The sequence below is a fragment of the Rousettus aegyptiacus genome, unplaced genomic scaffold (assembly GCF_014176215.1).
Source record: "Rousettus aegyptiacus isolate mRouAeg1 unplaced genomic scaffold, mRouAeg1.p scaffold_m13_p_11, whole genome shotgun sequence".
In the NCBI taxonomy this organism is placed as follows: Eukaryota; Metazoa; Chordata; class Mammalia; order Chiroptera; family Pteropodidae; genus Rousettus; species Rousettus aegyptiacus.
This window is the reverse complement of record NW_023416286.1, coordinates 72,878,803-72,895,979: the sequence shown is the minus strand read 5'-3', so window position 1 is coordinate 72,895,979 and position 17,177 is coordinate 72,878,803. Positions and strand designations below refer to the sequence as shown.

The following is a 17,177-nucleotide window of genomic DNA, read 5'->3' as shown; positions in this document are numbered from 1 at the left end:
TCTCTCCAACATCAATCTTTTGAAGATGAGGTTTTGTTGCATAGTGTGTTGAAACAATGCATTTTTTTTCAGAAGGACTTATGAATATGTAAATTACCTATGCCTTTTTTATTTTTGAAATATTGCTGAGGATGGGCCAATTTGTCAATGTTATGATACATAATATTTCACTGAATATCACATCTACCTTGAGAAAGGTAAAGTCAATAATGTTCATTCCATTTGATGTAACGGGAATGTAGTGAACACCTACTAGACTGCAAGCTGCTTTGCTAGGTGCTTTGGGAAATACGAAGCTGAGTAACACACAGCCCTCGCTCTCCAGTAGATTCTGATCAGGAAGAAAGACAAAGCAAAAGCGCATATGACTACAATACCAAGTGGGGTACGGAAAACTTTTGGTTGTTTTTCATAGACTAATGGAAACACCTTGAAGGATTATATACAGGAGAACGACATGACTGTAACTGCATTTTAGAAAGATTACCCTGCCAGCAGGGTGTAAAACAGATTTAAAAGGTGCGAGCAAGGCATTGGGAGGCTAGTGTAATAATCTAGGCAAGATACGGAAGAGGCCCAACCTAATGCATAGAATGAAGAGAGTGCATGTGAAGATTTTAACCAGGGAAAATTCACAGGGCTAGCGGCAAATGACTGATTGATGAGGGATGCTGAGGGACTGTGAAGAGCAACAAGATCTCTGCCTTTGGCAGCTGAGTGGGAAGCAGTGCCGTTGGCTGTAGGAGAGCACGGCGGAGATAGAGAAGGGCGTTTAGAACAGGCCACGAGAGAAGAAAGAGCATGGAAAGCCCTCGGGAAACGACACCCACGGCAGAGTGTGGGGTACATGCAGCAGTGTTAGAGCGGACAAGCTCAGAAAAGCAGGCCGAGGGCCGTGAATGCTAAGCACAGAGTTTGGACTTGAATTCAGTGAGCAGTGGAGAGACTTTTAAGCAAAAGAACAGCAAGATTGAAGCAGCTCTCTTGGAAAACTGATCTTATCAACAAAGAAACAAAGATTCCAAAAGGTTAAGTGATAAGATACCTAGTTAGTGTCTGAGATGGAACTAAAATGCAGGTCTTTGAACTCCTAGCCCATTCCATACAAGAAGGAGGAACTTTGTCTGCTTCAGAATTCTAAATGTGCACTCCTCTCCGAGAAGTCTTCCCTTACTGGATCCACCAGTCTCTATATTTAGCTTGGACCAGACATTTAGCACATTAAGAGAATGGGTGGCTACTTCTATTTTTTAGTAACGACCAAAGAGTCCAGTCCAATGTTTGTCCTAAACATAAATGCTCAAAAAAGCACCTTAATTGCTAAATGTAGATAAAGGCAGTGCTCTTTAAGACTCTTACCTTTGAAGTGGGAATTTAAAGGTATAGAATGTTTAAAAATGATAAAATGGCTTGCAAATACAAGTTAGTATTATAATAAGACAAAATGAGAGATACATTTTACTAAAGTATTATTCTGTGACAGCAAGTATGTCATACATTATTTTATTTTGTCTCCACAAATAACTACTGGATGGGCGAGGAAACTAAAACTGAGAGAGGTTAATTAAATAGATCGCTTACTGCCACATGGGAGCATCAGAATTTAAGCCCATATTCAACTCCAGAAATTCAGTTTTTAAATAGTTTGCTGTTCTGCTCTTCAGAACAGTTTGCTAGAGAAAGTTCAAAAGAAGCTAGAAAGAAAGCAGAGTTTATTTTTGTATAAGGGCTATGAACAGTGATTTCTTGTGGCTCTACAGGACATTATAACCCAGAGTTGTCATTTATTCAGAGGCACAGTGAGAACCTACCGACTCAAATCATGCTCCTACTATTTGGGAAGAACAAGCTCTTTTTGCACTGAATAAAAAGCCTGGAGAGGAGAATAGAATGAGAGAGGAGTGGACTGCCATTAACTTCACTTATTTTCAATAAGCACTTTGACGAACAAAAGCAATCAGTAAATTAAAATAAACCAGATTCTAATGCGTGTGTGCGTTTAACCCACACGTGTGCATGTGTGCATGTGTGTACTCACACGGAGCTTGAGGGGAAGCCTGGAAAATCACACACTCAAAGTCAACGCGAAGCTGTGGGCTTTCCTGTTAACCTCTCAGAGTTATTATTTTCATGACACAAAACGCTGTGTGTTGACTCTTTCTCTTTATTGAGGCCCTTGGGTAGATTTTTTATGAATGTCATTATTCGCTAAAGTAAATTTAATAGAAAAATTCCCACAGGAGCAAAATGATGAGTTTTTGAAAAAAAAAAAAAAAAAAAACTTTTGTGATATAACCTTACCTCAATATCTCTCTTTAAGATGTTTATTCATGACCAGGCAGTGAATTTTAAATCTGTTCCTTTCATAATCCATCTCTTGAGAAGAATGAAAGTTGAGCTTGACGAGAGGCAACGCTCAAAAGAGAAAACCTCCTATTCTAGGCTAAGCATTCATGCTAGTTAAGAAGGAATTATGGGAAAGAATAACCATTGAAAAAGACCATGATCAAAGCAACATGATTAGAGCAAACAAAAAAAAATGTTTTTCCTGGTACTGATTCTTTAATTTTTGCAAACATTATTAATCTAATATTCTCAGCTGCATAGTACTATTTAAATTATATCAAAGTACTGGCCCACTGTAATATCAAATTAGGAAGTCCTTTGCTTAATCCCATTAGCTGCAGAGTAATTAATCATAGATGACTACTACAAAGTAAAAAAGTCTTGATTCAGAAGAGGAGTGTAGACAGAAATAAAAGATGAGAATGAAAGAGAAAAGGCGAGGAACAGGGAATGGAACTATTCATAAGCACAGGAAACGATTCCTTATGTAACAAAGTGCATGTTTAAATTTTATGTTTAAGTTGCTAAAAACATAAAACAATCGAAGTATTTTAAAGAAAAAAAAATAAGCGGTAAATCTCAAATATGTCATATTCGACATATTTAAATAAAGCTATTTAAAACTATAAGTTAATGGGAGATGAACACACAGTGGAAATATATATATATGCCTTACTGTAAACTTATTGGATTTCATTAACCAACATCACTATAAAATAAATAAATTTAAATTTAAAACATAAAAATAAATGAATAAGACTGTAAGTTAAATAGTTATATCACACAGTGAAATTAAATGCATTCCAAGAAAAGAAAATGAAAACTATCAAATAAAGCAATATGGTAATCTCAATAATGCGCCTACCCTTAAAATATTGTATTAAGATGAAAACTTAAGGGTAGCTCATTCCAGAATACCAAAACCTAAAAGAAAAACTATTTGTTGACATGACTGAATTATCTGAGATCATATGAACTTGTTCGTCATATGATTCATACGTGAGACAAAGGTTTTTAACAGAAAAATAGAAGGTCTTTTACACTCAGTATGTCAAATGAATTGTTAAAGAAAATTTTAAAAGACTCAATCTAAGGTGAGCAAAAATAAGAAATTATTTACAATAACTCTTCCTTTACTGGGTTCCTATAAGTAGTTGTTTTACACTGGACAACTTGGAACGACTTACCATAGAATCACAGATCTGGAAAGAACCCATCTAAAAATTCACATTCTTCCAGGCAGTAATGATTTCAAACCAAGCAAAATTTATTCCTATTGAACCTTTCCTTATTAGGCTCTGAAAAAAAAAAAGATGTTACCGTAAGTCTTAAAAATTTCTATCAATTTATTCCCAACAACCTTGGAAGATCATTTTTAATTCTAATGTGGAACCAATAAAAACACAACAATCAACTTTCAGAAAAGATACTTATCCTAAATATTGTCTTTCGAAATTACATTGATTTGTTGTCTTCTTCCTCGGATTAAAAAATATAAATTAAGATATTTATAGCCAATTGCGCTAAAACAAAAATATATTTAGATAAAGTAAAGAGGTCAGCCGATCTAAGGAGGAGTCTGGGAAAAACCCAGACAAGCAGCAATCTGCCTCCAAGGAGACCAGTGTCTGCTGTAAGCAAATTATGAAGTGACTGACTTGCCTGGGTGAATCACCACAACTAATCTCTGTCTGGAAATGGCAATGCAGGAGAGGTTAATATTCCTGTACACTATTGTTGGGATTTTCAGTCCTAGACTTGGAAAAGACCCTACAAAGGCCAACTTGTTTGAAACTGAGAAGGTGAAAAGCTAAGAGAAATCTTCCTCCCTTCTTAATCAATGCATCAATGTGAGGTGATGTATGTTAATTTATTGTCATCATTTAGCAATATATGCATATATTAAATCATTACATTGTACACCTAAAACAAATGCAATGTTATATGTCAATTATATCAATTGTAAACAAATAATCTAAGCTTAAAATATGTATTTTAAAAATCTTAACAGAAAAATGATAATATGAATAATAAAAAACTGGAGGAGAGCTGAAAGCTGAAGGGAGGAAGTGTACTAATTTTCTAATCTATAGAGCAAGGAGTCAAACAGATACTGTGTAAAATCTGTAGTTTTAAAAAATGACTACATTCTATGTTCTTAGCGAGGTTCCTTTAGAGTCAATAAGCCTTACAATGAAAATTTATCTGAAGTTCAGCAATACTTTATTTTAATTGTTTTACCTTTTGTTGTTGTTAAATTAAACAAAACTTAATGCTTATTATTTTCAAATAGCACACATAGAATAATCTCATCTTTCTAAAAGTGTTCATATCTCTCTATATTTATCTTTCCAATACACATAGGGAGGTATAGGAAATAATCACTGATTATTTCCAGGTGACAAAATTTAGGAAGATATTTAATTTCAATTTTATAATTTCATATATATATATATATATTTGGTGAGCAAGTATAATTTTTTAAATATAATGTCTATTCTTTACATGACTTAGGTACTGAGAGAAGTAAAAGCAGGAGGAGGAGGAAGAAAGGAGAGAGATGTGGAAAGAGAGGGAAAGATTTCGGTGCCTGTCCTCAAGCAACTTACAGTCTTTGAGGGAGCAGGAGGAAGAACACACAACTCACAATCAGTGAGAACGTGCTGGACACGCTATTGCCCATAGGAGCTGCCATGGAAATTCCCTAAAGGAAAACACCATTTCAGGATGGAGTCTTTGCAGAACAGCAAGAGTGTAAGGGGGAGATTTGCCCAGGGACCTGCTGCTGCACCCTGACCCGCTAAGACCATGGAAGCCTGCGCTCTTAGCCCTCTGTCCCCTCCTCCCACCAGGGATAAAATACAACCAATTCTACCTGTCCTTCCTTTTGTGCTAATGGAAAATAATGTGCATTGGTGTTGTCATCCCTTCCTTTTTAAACTGTATTTGGTCGGCCTTTTGGTAGACAGAATGTCTTAATATAAAGGAAAAAGTATAAAGGTGAAAATTTCTTAGACCAATGCTAGGCAATGGTGGGGGCATTTTAGTCAGGGAAGGTTGGCTGTATCTTAAAGATGTTCTTCAGATCTTCTCTCTCTCCCCTCCCTCCTGTCTGTGTCGGCCTCATTCTCAGGCAGCTGCTACCCACCAGCGTGGCAAAGATGACCACCAGCAGCTCTAGGAGCACATAAGCCTTTAAGCTAAGGATCTCAACAAAAGGACGATGCCTCTCTCCTGACAGATCCCAGGAATGGCTTTAATTGTCCTCTTGTATTAGTTTTCTAGGGCTGCCATAATAAAGTACCAAAGACAGATGGCTTAAAACAATAGAAATTGGTTTTCTTAGTTATGGAGGCTAGCCTCAGGCAATCAATCAATCACATGATGGTCGAAGGACATATCATGAGAAAAAGGGCTCTGTTTGCTTCAAGAAATCTGTTATGGACGTGTCGCCAGTCCTGCGCTTAACCTCACAGGAGAGGAGAAGTAAGGAGTGCCCTGGCTGAGAAAAGGACCATCAAACCACAACACAGGGACCCTTACCACACAGACCTGCCAAGTCAAGTGATGTCAGGTTTTCCACAGATTATATTAGCTACTCTCCATCCCCAGGGGAAACCTGGGTAAGGAGTAGAAAGGAGCAACAAGTTTCCTTTCCGAGCTTTCCCCAAGGAGAAACGAGTGTCAGAAGGCAGAAATGTAGGCACACGTGTGTCCTTCCTCTGCGGGCTGAGGCAGGAGTGTGGGCAGGGGGAGAGACACATTATCTCCTGCAGTGGGAAGCAGCATGCCAGTGGGCGGTTTCAGAGGCCACTGAACTGAGGGCTGGGCAGATCCTATTGATGTCCCACCATATCCCTTCTGTCTATCCAGAAGATAAACTATTCAGGCTTAGATGGCTTTCTGCATCTCTCTGCCTATGCCGGCACTCTCTGAGAGCGGGAGGACTGTGGCGGGCTGGAAGCTGCCCCATGCTGCTGTGGGCGTTGGTTTCTGGTGAAGCTTCTCTTTCTGGCTCGTACCGGCCATCTTCTTGCTGTTCTCACATGGTCTCTTCTCTGTGTCTGCACAGAGAGACAGTGATCTCTAGTGTCTCGTCCTCTTACAAGGACACCAGTATTATTGGCATAAGGCCTCACCCTTATGACCTTATTGATCCTTTATTTCCTCCTCACAGGCTCTGTCTCCAAATGCAGTCACATTGGGGATTAAGGCTCCAATGTGTGAATTGGGGCAGGGAGAGGATGCAATGCCATCTATAACAGCACCCTAAGATAAGACCTTCCAGGAGGGAGACCTCGGGTCCATGCTGCTACTCCAGGGCTTCCATCACAGGTGTGGGGGCTGCTTACCAGGACTCAACAGAAAGTCTGGTGAATAGTCCCACAGGCTAGCTACAGGCTTAACCAAGATTCAATAAGCGTCACCATTAGGAGCCTCGGCTAAAATTTCAGGATGTCCGAGCATTGTGGCTTGAAGGTCTCCAGCCTTTCTCACCACCTTAGTGAAATAAATAGCATCCAGGTAGTTAGTGGCAATGGTAGGAAGTATAAGGTTTCAATAGACTCTCACAGAAGAAAGGAGGTGTCAGTTTCTCAAAAGACATCTCATGCCTTGAAAGTCAAGTTATAGAAACCTTATGTTTGAATCCCAGCCCCAGAGACCCAATGAACAGAAGATATAGTTCGAAAATTATGATCTATATTTATTCTTTGTTCCTAAGTGATGGGACCACAGTTTCCTCTTTTGTATAATTAATAATAATGATAATAATAATAATAATAATAATAATTAATGATGATGATGCTTGATTTCAGGGTTGTGATGCATGAATGAGATCACAGATGTCAAGTGCTTAGCCGCGTGCCAGACACAACACTGGCATGCAACAAGCACGAGCCCTCTTTCCCCTCCCCAGGAGACTGGGACTTACACTGGTCTCTGTCTTAGCTGTAAAATATCATTCACAGGTATTTAATTACTGTCACTACCAGTTTGCAAAGTTAAGAACCACGTCTAGGTCTTTGCGTTTCAAATCAAATTTTGTCAAAATGGAAACCAAAACAAATTTGTTTTCTTCATGGAGTTCATAAGCTTCCTGATTTCTACCAAAATGATATTTTGAGTACAAAGCTATCTTTAACTGACTTTAAAAAAAAAAAAATCAAGTCTACTTTAAGTAGGTAGCAGTATGATTGATCCATTCAGGTCCTAGATTGAAACAAGGAATATCACAGGTGCCTACTTCTAGAGCATGGAGGTTGGGGGTAGGCCAGACAATACATCTTTCACCAAGAGAAAATCCTATTTCACTAGGTAGATAAGGCACAGTAAGAAGAAGGGCTGACTCCTACTTTAGATGAGATCGAAGTGTTTCCATTGCTTCTCATTTTACTTAATCAATATAGATTTGTTTCTATAAGTCGCTCATTTCCTAGTTCTTTGTTCTGTTGGCATCCAAAGAATATCTATCTTTCCTTTTCCATTTCCATGTTTCAAATTTCCATCCTAAAATAATTTTTTCTCAATACATCCAAGTACTTCTCATACCATTTGGCTCACCCTCCCGGGCCCATTCTTGTCTTTCCTTCCTATTAGCTTGCTCTACCAAAGCCATTATAGGAATAGGCTATTTCTATGATGCTGTAGTGACAATATAGTGAAAACCTCCATGGCAGCCAAGTCCCCAGATGACACATATCTCAGCTTATGTTTTTTTTTTTTTTAATTTATTTATTATTATTTTTTTATTTAGTTCACACCGTCCTCAGGAGCTCGACTGAGAGGGTCTGTAGCTTTTTTAAGGCATTCTTTGACAACCTCCACAAACACTTTTACCTTTACCCTCCTGACTTCTCTGAAATTAACAAGAAGAAAACTCTGATGATCCTAGTGAAAGAATAATATAGGCCTGGTAACAATAATCAAAATATGAGATGCTGGCTTGCTGAGCCCAGGCTGGGTGCCCCCCTCCCACCCAGGCTTCCTGCAGCCCACTCTTCCGGTGCAGGCTTACAGACTTCCCTGGCAACCACCAGGGACCACAACCTCACAACTCACAGCAAACAGGAAGCAGGGAAACCCACTACATGAAATGGGTTCAGAGCCCCAAGCCACTGAAAAAGCTCAATGTCAGACTTCCACCATCTGCCCCAATGACATCCTGTACCTTGGTTAACTAAGCAACTTGGAATTCTCCTCATTTCGAACAGATATCATCTGCTGCACAGTCTCACCCAGTGAAAGAATTCTGTTTGTAACATTCCTGAAGTTTAGTCACCCAACCTCTGCTAGACTATTTCTAGAAGGCCTTGAGGGACAATGTGGACAGTCTGCTCCCTCCATCACATCTCATCTTGATCTCTTCTACAAGCCAAACGGTCCTGGACCCTGTCCTCATTCCAAGTTCGGCATGTTTGGTGGGTCCTTCACTCTCTTACTTCCTCTATTCTTATTACACTTGGGTTTCAAAGCAAGTTTCAAAACCTAGGGTATTCACAACCCCAGCTAATACTATTGATACAATATTACAGATGCATTATTATTTGTCATTGGCCTCCATCATGGAAGGCAAACTCCAAGGGCTTCAGGAGTGATTACTTAGTGTTCTTCATAGCATACTGCAACATGTATTAGTCGTTAGTTAGCTTCCACTTTCTGATTCTTCTCAAATAGTTTGTCAGGGAATGAAAAAAAATTCACATCCATTTGCTTACAAATTCAAAATTTATCTTATAAATGTTGAAATATCTCCCAAGCATTTTCTTGTTTTACTTAATGTGACACCATTCCTGAAAAGAATAATTAACAAGAACGAAACAGCAATAAAATTTAATTCGAAAAGGACTGGAGGAAAAGTCATGTTAAACTATGTGGAAAACATGCGACATGTGACACGATGAGTCAGATGTTAAAGATGATCACATTGAGTGAGCTAAGCATGGGAGCCAAACTAAAAAAAAAAAAAAAAAAAAAAGGTTTTGATTATGTGTTCATGAGCTAAAATACAGCTATGGAAGTAGATATTAACAAAAGCAGAAACCCAGGCCAGAGTCCTGCTTCCTATATTAAGTGGGCAAATACTAGACACTGTGAGGTCATCATACTTTTTGCATAGTAGGCTAAGACTAGGGAAGGAGAAATAGAAAGAAAGTGAGGAGAGGAGAAAAATGAAGGGTTAAATCAGTGACAGAACAAACCAAGCCTACTTTTCTAATACAAATGCCAATTCTTCCAAGAAAACAGAAAATGAGGATAGACTGTTTCATTTTCAATGATCCTTCTATCAACAGCCTCATTTGTGTGTCCACTGCAATGATTTATGCAGTAATTAGTATCTTATCTTCTTATCGATGTTACCTAATATGAATTTACAAAAAAATAAAGGACATAATGTAAATACCTTAAAATAAAATAAAAAAAAAAAAAACTCTAAGAGACATGAGTACATATTCAAAGCTACCATCGGACCTAGAGAAATAAAAAGAAGAATTGCTTGCTTTTTTCTGACTTTGGAATATGTCTGGTTTGGTACATGGAGGGAGAATTATCTGTAGGTTTGTGCTTTTTTGTTTTGCTTTGCTTTCCAGATGATCGCATCTGCTGAGAGATTTTTTTAAATGGAAAGGAAAGTTACTGTAGGTTTAGCAGAAACAACACAAAGTGTTGTCTTTCCTGAATTACAACCAACAGCAGATAAAAAAGGAGAAAGGTCGTCTCACACTCATGGCCCTCTGAGTTTGGGTTTTCCTTTTTCCTTTGGCCAGAGCACTGCAATCCATTTACATGTTGTTTTCTTTATTGCCTCGAGAAAAACAGGCAAGCCAAAGCTATTATTTTTCAGAAGTTCTGCTTGGTTAGTGTCATGGGAATTCGAGGCCATTATCTAGTACTTTTGGGATGATTCTTCAGCGCAACAACAAAATCTCTACAATGTTTATGAATTTATTTTCTAGTTTGATGTTTCTACCACCCTCATGCTTCCAGATGAATTTCACTTGGGTCTTTCCACATTCCCCATGGTACATAAAAGTACACCTAACATTTACTATCTGAGGCTGTCCTGCATTAACATGAGAATACTATGAGCAGAGAGATTTTTTAAATGTAAGAGAAGCTGTATTTTTCTCAAAATCTTATCACCTATATTTTGAAAGGGATAAAATACATGGCAAATTTTTCTTATTTTCTGGTCAAGTAAAAGGAAAATCTTCAACCCATCAGATAAATGTATTCAATTTATATATATTATGTGCCCAGAACTGTAAGCAGGCACTGTTAGGGATGTGGCATGTTTTAGATACAAGACATGGTCCTTGCTCCTTCAGAATTTCGAATGTAACTGAAACAATTTAGAGAGCAATGAGAAGGCAGGCAGAAGGAAGGGAGGTCTCAGGAGGAACAGAAATGCCAGGAAGACCTTGAACTACTAGTATTCTTGGAGATGTAGAGACAAGAGACTCCAGCCTGGAAATGGCAAGATGAAAGCCATGAGGGAGGGAAAACTTCAAGAATTTTCAGGAACATCAAGTAAAGCCAAAAAGAAGCAAACAGAGAATGCCAATTAACATGTTAAAAGAGAGCTTCAATTATTTTAATTCCAGGAAGGGGTCATTTTTCTGCTTATCCGGGCACCAAATACTTTGAATAAATGGAGTTTTTTTGTCCTCATTTATCTCAAGATTTATTTCCTTTAATGCACAGGTTTGAGGGTTTTTGTTTGTTTGTTTTTGTGTTTGTTTTGTAGGAAACTACACGCAGGACCTAAAGTAGTGCTTCCTCACAACCAAAGTTCGAACTCTTTCATCCCAGAAACCACAGCTTAGCCGCACATGTTCTCACACAGCCTGCCCACCCTTCCTGCCCAGTCAGTTAACAGTCGGAAGGCTGGGGATGGGGCAGCAGGGAAAGCAAGATTGCAGGGGGGACTAACAGAGCATGAGAGCCAGATGAACTGGGTTTGACTTGTTCTGTTTTAGAGGTTTGGGGGGGGGGGTTGCTTGTTAGTATTGTAATTAATTTCTTAACTTCAACTCTATTGGAAATGGAGATAGTGCCAAGAAAACTATACCTAGAGTGAAGGACAATATTTATTTCATTAAAAGAATTCCCTTTTTTCTTAAGGTAGTATATCTCTGAGGAGGCATAAAACTCTATTTTTCGTGTTTAAATAATATCATGCAGGTTATTTAAGGCTGTTGGTTCTGTTTAGCTTTGAAATTCTCCTTCACTTGAGCCAATGTTCAGGTGAACCTGCATAACAACCTGTAGACAACAAAAAGGGAAGACAAATAACAGATCTCATGCTCTCGTATCTTTCACACGTCAGATCTCTGCCAAGCACTTTACCTGTATTATCTCATGTACTCCTTCCCACCATCCTATGTGATAGGCATTATAATCTCCATTTTATAAATGAAGAATTGACATTTAGAGAATTTGGGTAATTTTCCCAAAGTCAAATTTCAGCAAGTGGTGGAGCTAACATTTAAGGTCTGCCCCTAACCACTATTCAACTGTCAATGTAGCAGGTGGAGAAAGCCAAAAGGGAGAAGGGCTGCAGGAGGGTATGAAATTAACACGTAAGAGAGGAAATGAAAAACAACAACTGTGCTATGCTTTGAAGTAACAGATGATTAAAGAAGTAGGACTGAAGAATTCAGAACTGATGAGAAATACAGAACTGGTGAGTGATACCTAGAAAGTTAAATCCTTGGTCTCAGCTATAAATAATCTGAATTCTCTACGTGTGCCATAAATTATCTGTTTGGGTTCTGCTTGGCATGGCTATAGACAAGCTGGGAAAGTAACCTTTTCAGAGAAACCAAAGACCAGAAGCTCCAGGGCTGTTGCCCAAGAAAGAGAAACAGTCTCTATTTTTACACATAGGTGGTGAAAACCTCCGATGAGGAAGTGAGATCAATAGCAGAACCAAGGACTAAAGCAATAAAGTTCCCTTAACAATACCATGTTTATCTTTAAATCACTTAATTTAATATCTGGAACATTTTATTTTTTAACCATCAATACTGAGAAAAGACTATTTAGAAAGACAATGATCTAAATGCAACAGGATGCTTTTGCAGACTGGAACAGAGATTGTGGATTGGATCAGCATGTGGATTTAAGCCTCAGTCCTGGAAGTACTTAGGATCTTCCCTAAGACACTAAGAAAAAGTATCTTTCACTGTCACAGGATGTTTAGGGACATGCAAAAGGATTCTGGGCTCATGTCCATAGGAGAGGACTTGAACTGTGACCACAATGATATTTGGGTACATTAGAAATATGTCTGCTGGAAAAGCCAAGAGAAAGCCAGATGTCAGGGAGGGACAGGCAAGTCCCTCTCAGAGTACAGCATTGGAAATGAGGAGAGAATCTGCCATGGCGGGTGAGAAGTAGCTCAAGACCTGAGTATGTAAAAAGAAAGCGCTGGCAGGTACAGTGCCAGGAGATGCACTGACACGTACCCCTTAAAACTGTCTGGGTGGTGCCTCACCCCTTAAACCTCAGCAAAAGGAATTCACTAATGAACACTTGGGCATCTCTGTCTTTTGGGTTTCAAGACTCAGAATTTTAGCACAATTCATAATCCTAAATATCCGCTCATGTTTCTAATGCCATTCAAGCCCCAGTGAAACTCCTCACATCTCTTGTCTTGTCTTTGAAAGAAATAACAACTGTATCCACATGCCATGAAGGCTGGTGAGCTATACCACTGCCAACCTCAGAGACTGACAGTGCTTCAGAGTGCAGGGAGGAGTCGAACAGTGAAAAGTGTTTATGTAAGGGGAAAGCAAATTACACAATGTATCATAATCCTCTCTGGTATTGTGAACATAATGGATTCCTGCGTGAGGTATCACTTCCCATGACTACTGAGCATCCATTGTTTTTCTTCTTCATGTTCCAGAGGTACTCACAAATGAGCATATCATTCATGACAGTTGTACGTGGAAGATGAGGAGCAGTCCTCATTGTTCAATAGTTCATGTTACTTTTATTTTTTTATTTTTATTTATTTTTCATGTTACTTTTAAATCACACATTTACAAATTTATACTTTTAAACTATACATAAACATCTAGACCTAACAAGGATGAAGCAAAATATCATTACTCTACTTTGGCTACTAGGTAGAAATTAAACATTTGAAGTAGTAATAGTTTCATTTTTATAGATACAGTTCAGTGATTTAATTTATGTTCAGAAAATTAAAATGCCAGCTCTATTTTAAACATTGATTAAAATTTATGATAGTCATTAATTCCAATTTGAATTTTATCTCTTAATTTCAATAGATCTTTTTATTTTTCAATGTTCTCATTTATTTTTAATGTATTTGAATTTTATATACTATAAGTAAAATTACATTTTATTTTTTCATACTTTAGGTCATTGTGGTTGAGAACAAGGTAAATTATGATAGAAAATACAAAATAAATAGTCACAGGGGTATAAAATATAGCATAGAGAATACAGCCAATAATACTGTAAGAATTACATATGGTATCAGGTGGGTATAAGACTTATTGTGGTGATCCCTTTGAAAGTTATGTAAATGCCTGATCTTGTACACCTGAAACTAATATAATATTGCATGTCAATTGTAACTAAAAAATAAATTTTATATATCGATGTCAAATTATAATGTACACCTGAAAATTATATAATCGTATTAACCAATGTTACCCCAATAAACTTAACAGGGAAAAAGCAAAAATAAATAAATTTTTTAAAAAAGAAAATACAAAATAGAGTTAGGAAAAGTAAAAAGGCTAAAATTTTTCAAATAGAAATTTTGTTGTAATGAAGAAATATTTGTCAAGGTAAGGGATAAGATAAATTTTATATAAGAGTATGTTCACTAATTTATACTCAAGTATTTAGACTTTTATATGTGGGCCTCTATTTTTACTCTTTCCCTGGGCCTCAAAAATATTGGAAGCTGGACTGACTTTGTACCCTAAAAAAGACAGAAATATGTAGAAAAAAAGTGTTTAATGTGCCCAGCTATATCTCTAAGGCCCTAAGCCATTCTTGCTGTGCCGATTTTGCCACTTCGCCACTAGGGAACTTGACGAAATAACTGAAACAACTGTATCTCTTGAAATCTGTTTATGAGACGTCGCCCACCCACCCCATGCCCGAGAAAGAGAGAACTAGGCTCTAAAAAGACCAGTTCTTTGACCAAAGGATGAGACAAACACCATGGGTGAGGAGTCAGAATTCCAGGTCATGGCAACTCAGAGTACGGACATTCCAGGTCATTAGAGGTCAAGGGCAAGCGATGCATGCCAAGCAGAGAAGCAGCAGCCACTGTACAGGACCAGAGTGGCCAAGACAGCAGCCTCTGTGAGGGTGTCAGTAGCAGCCAGGGCACAGGGACAGAGGCCCTCCAGGCAGTGACTGTATTATAAGGGCCCCTCTTCTCCTCAGTCTTCTGGGGGATTCCCTGAGTAACAAAGGAACCTTAAAAATCAGGGCCTGCCTCTCACAAGAAGTAGCTGTTGGTTCATGGAACAAGAGGACTATTCCTGTGAAAGTTACCTTACCCTGGTGACTTCCATGAGCTTGTGGAATCTAAGAAGTATTCAGATTGTACAGATACAAACGAAAATATTTGTATGAATATTATTAATAAGTAACATGACCCCAAGGCCAGCCTTTAAGTAAGTAGAAATGAAGACATTATAAAACGACAATAATCTACTTAAAATTTTTCCCTGAATAGAATAAAATACTATTTTGAGTTATATATTTAAATTGAGATTTTCAGCTTTTCTGTCTCAAACTTAAACAGATGAGGTACTTTAAGAAACCAAAAATTCTCGAGAGATATCTTGGCAAGCTTTAGTTTGGTTTGTTTATTTGAGACATAATAGATATGTTTTACTCTTCTAGGCCGTAAATGTCATAGGCACCACTTAATCAAAAGGAATAAACACTCCTGAGGAAGATGCTCTCTGCTCTAAATCAAACATAGCAAAGAAAATGTGTGAAGAAAGGTTCTTTTCTCAAAGAACCATAAAACTTATCATAATTAGATTTTTTCTGGAGGGATGATTCCATTCCTTTGCAACAGTCAATATTCCCTTGAAAACAAATGGGAGTTTCTCTCTATCTTTGTTGCTCCTGAGGGACAATTCTACTTGGGAACTAATCTGCTCAGTCATGAGTAAAAACATGAGAACTTTCTAGAAGAACAAGTCTGTAAGTCTCCTATCAAGAGGAACCTCTAACTCCCTCAGACACACACAAGTCTTCCCAATGACTGAAGGGGCTGACTTCCCAGATGGGTGCCCTGCAGGCAATTCAGGCAAAGTGAGGCAAAAGGGAGATGTCTAGCAGTTAATATTTCTCCCCTAGTTTCTCCCCTATTTAGGAAGATTTTTGTCAGACCGTTTAAATGCGCATAATATTTATCACAAATGTTAGCTATCCTAGGACTATTTTAAAAGGACTGTCCCAGATGACTGACCTCTTTCAAACAAATCATGCCTTTGCATAGTTGGAAAAGCATCCCACATCCAAATACCAGTTTCCCGCTTGGACCACATGGGCTGGGGAATTTTTCCACTCATCTTCCCCTTTTTGTTGGCTCTCTTATGTTAGCTATGTCTTTCACTTGGAGGGCAAGAACTTTACTTAAAACCACTAAACGCCAATATTTAGTGAGCAGTTACAATATGCTTGACATTGGGCTGTGAGCTTCATGGGAAATATTTAATCCTTTCACAACACTATGAGTGAGGAATTATTATGAAGTTCATTTTACAGATGAGGGTGCTGAGGTTTAGAGAGATGAAATAAGCCACTCCCAAACTCCGATATCAGAGTCTGCACTCCGAAGCACTTAATTGCGTTAATCCTAGGGGGCATATCTTTTCATATTACACATCTCTGAAATTGTTAGCGTATCTAACAATGGAAAGTTTATAATAATTAAAACTGGCAATAGTTTTCTCTCCTAATGATACATAAAATAACACTATGTCTCATAATCTATGGTATCTTCCTTTTTATGGCTTTGTATAGCATCCTGTCTTAGCAGTATTTAATTCCCCAGTGGGACTTGACCCCATCCTGACACAGGGTAGACAGCCAATAATTCCCCTCCCTATTTATTTATTTTTTCTAGTGTTATTGAGATATAATTGACATATAACATAGTATTAGTTTAAGGTATACAACATGATTTTATACATGTTTATATTGAGAAATGACCACCACAATAAATTTAGTTAATATCCATCGCCTCACATAATTATAATTTTTTTGTTGTAATGAGAACTTTTAAGATTTACTCTCTTAGCAGCTTTCTAATACACAAAACAGTGTTATTAACTATAGTCGCCATGCTGTACATTACATGCTCTATAGGACTTTTTTATTGTATAACTGGAAGTTTGCCTCTTATGAAAACCTTCACCAATTTTTCCTACTCCCTCACCTCTAGCAACCACCAATCTGTTCTCCGTTTCTATGGGTTCAATTTTTTAAGATTCCACATATAAGTGAGATCATACAGTATTTGTCTTTCTCTGTCTGACTTATTTGACTTAGCATAATACCCTCAACATCCATGCATGTTGTTGCAAATGGCTGGATTTCCTACTTTCTATGGCCGAATAATATTCCACTGTATATATATTACATGTTGTTTATCCATTTGTCTTTCAGCGAACATCTAGGTTGTTTCCATTGGGTAGAAACCTATTTATAATAGGTTGGCTATTGTAAACAATGCTGCAGTGAACATGGGGGTCCAGATATCTTTACAAGACAGCTTTTCCTTTCCTTCAGATATATGCCTAGAAGTGGAATTGCTG

The 17,177-nt window shown here is 37.9% G+C and overlaps 1 long non-coding RNA gene across 1 annotated transcript in view; it reads right to left on the bottom strand.

Moving 5' to 3' along the window:
• LOC107513081 overlaps positions 1-17,177 on the bottom strand; it is a 100,946-nt gene that overhangs the window by 43,387 nt on the left and 40,382 nt on the right. Inside the window, exons 2-3 of the long non-coding RNA XR_004953406.1 lie at positions 3,534-3,644; positions 2,302-2,456 (exon numbers count right to left, since the gene is read on the bottom strand). This is a non-coding gene — a long non-coding RNA (uncharacterized LOC107513081). The remainder of the gene's footprint in view (positions 1-2,301; positions 2,457-3,533; positions 3,645-17,177) is intronic.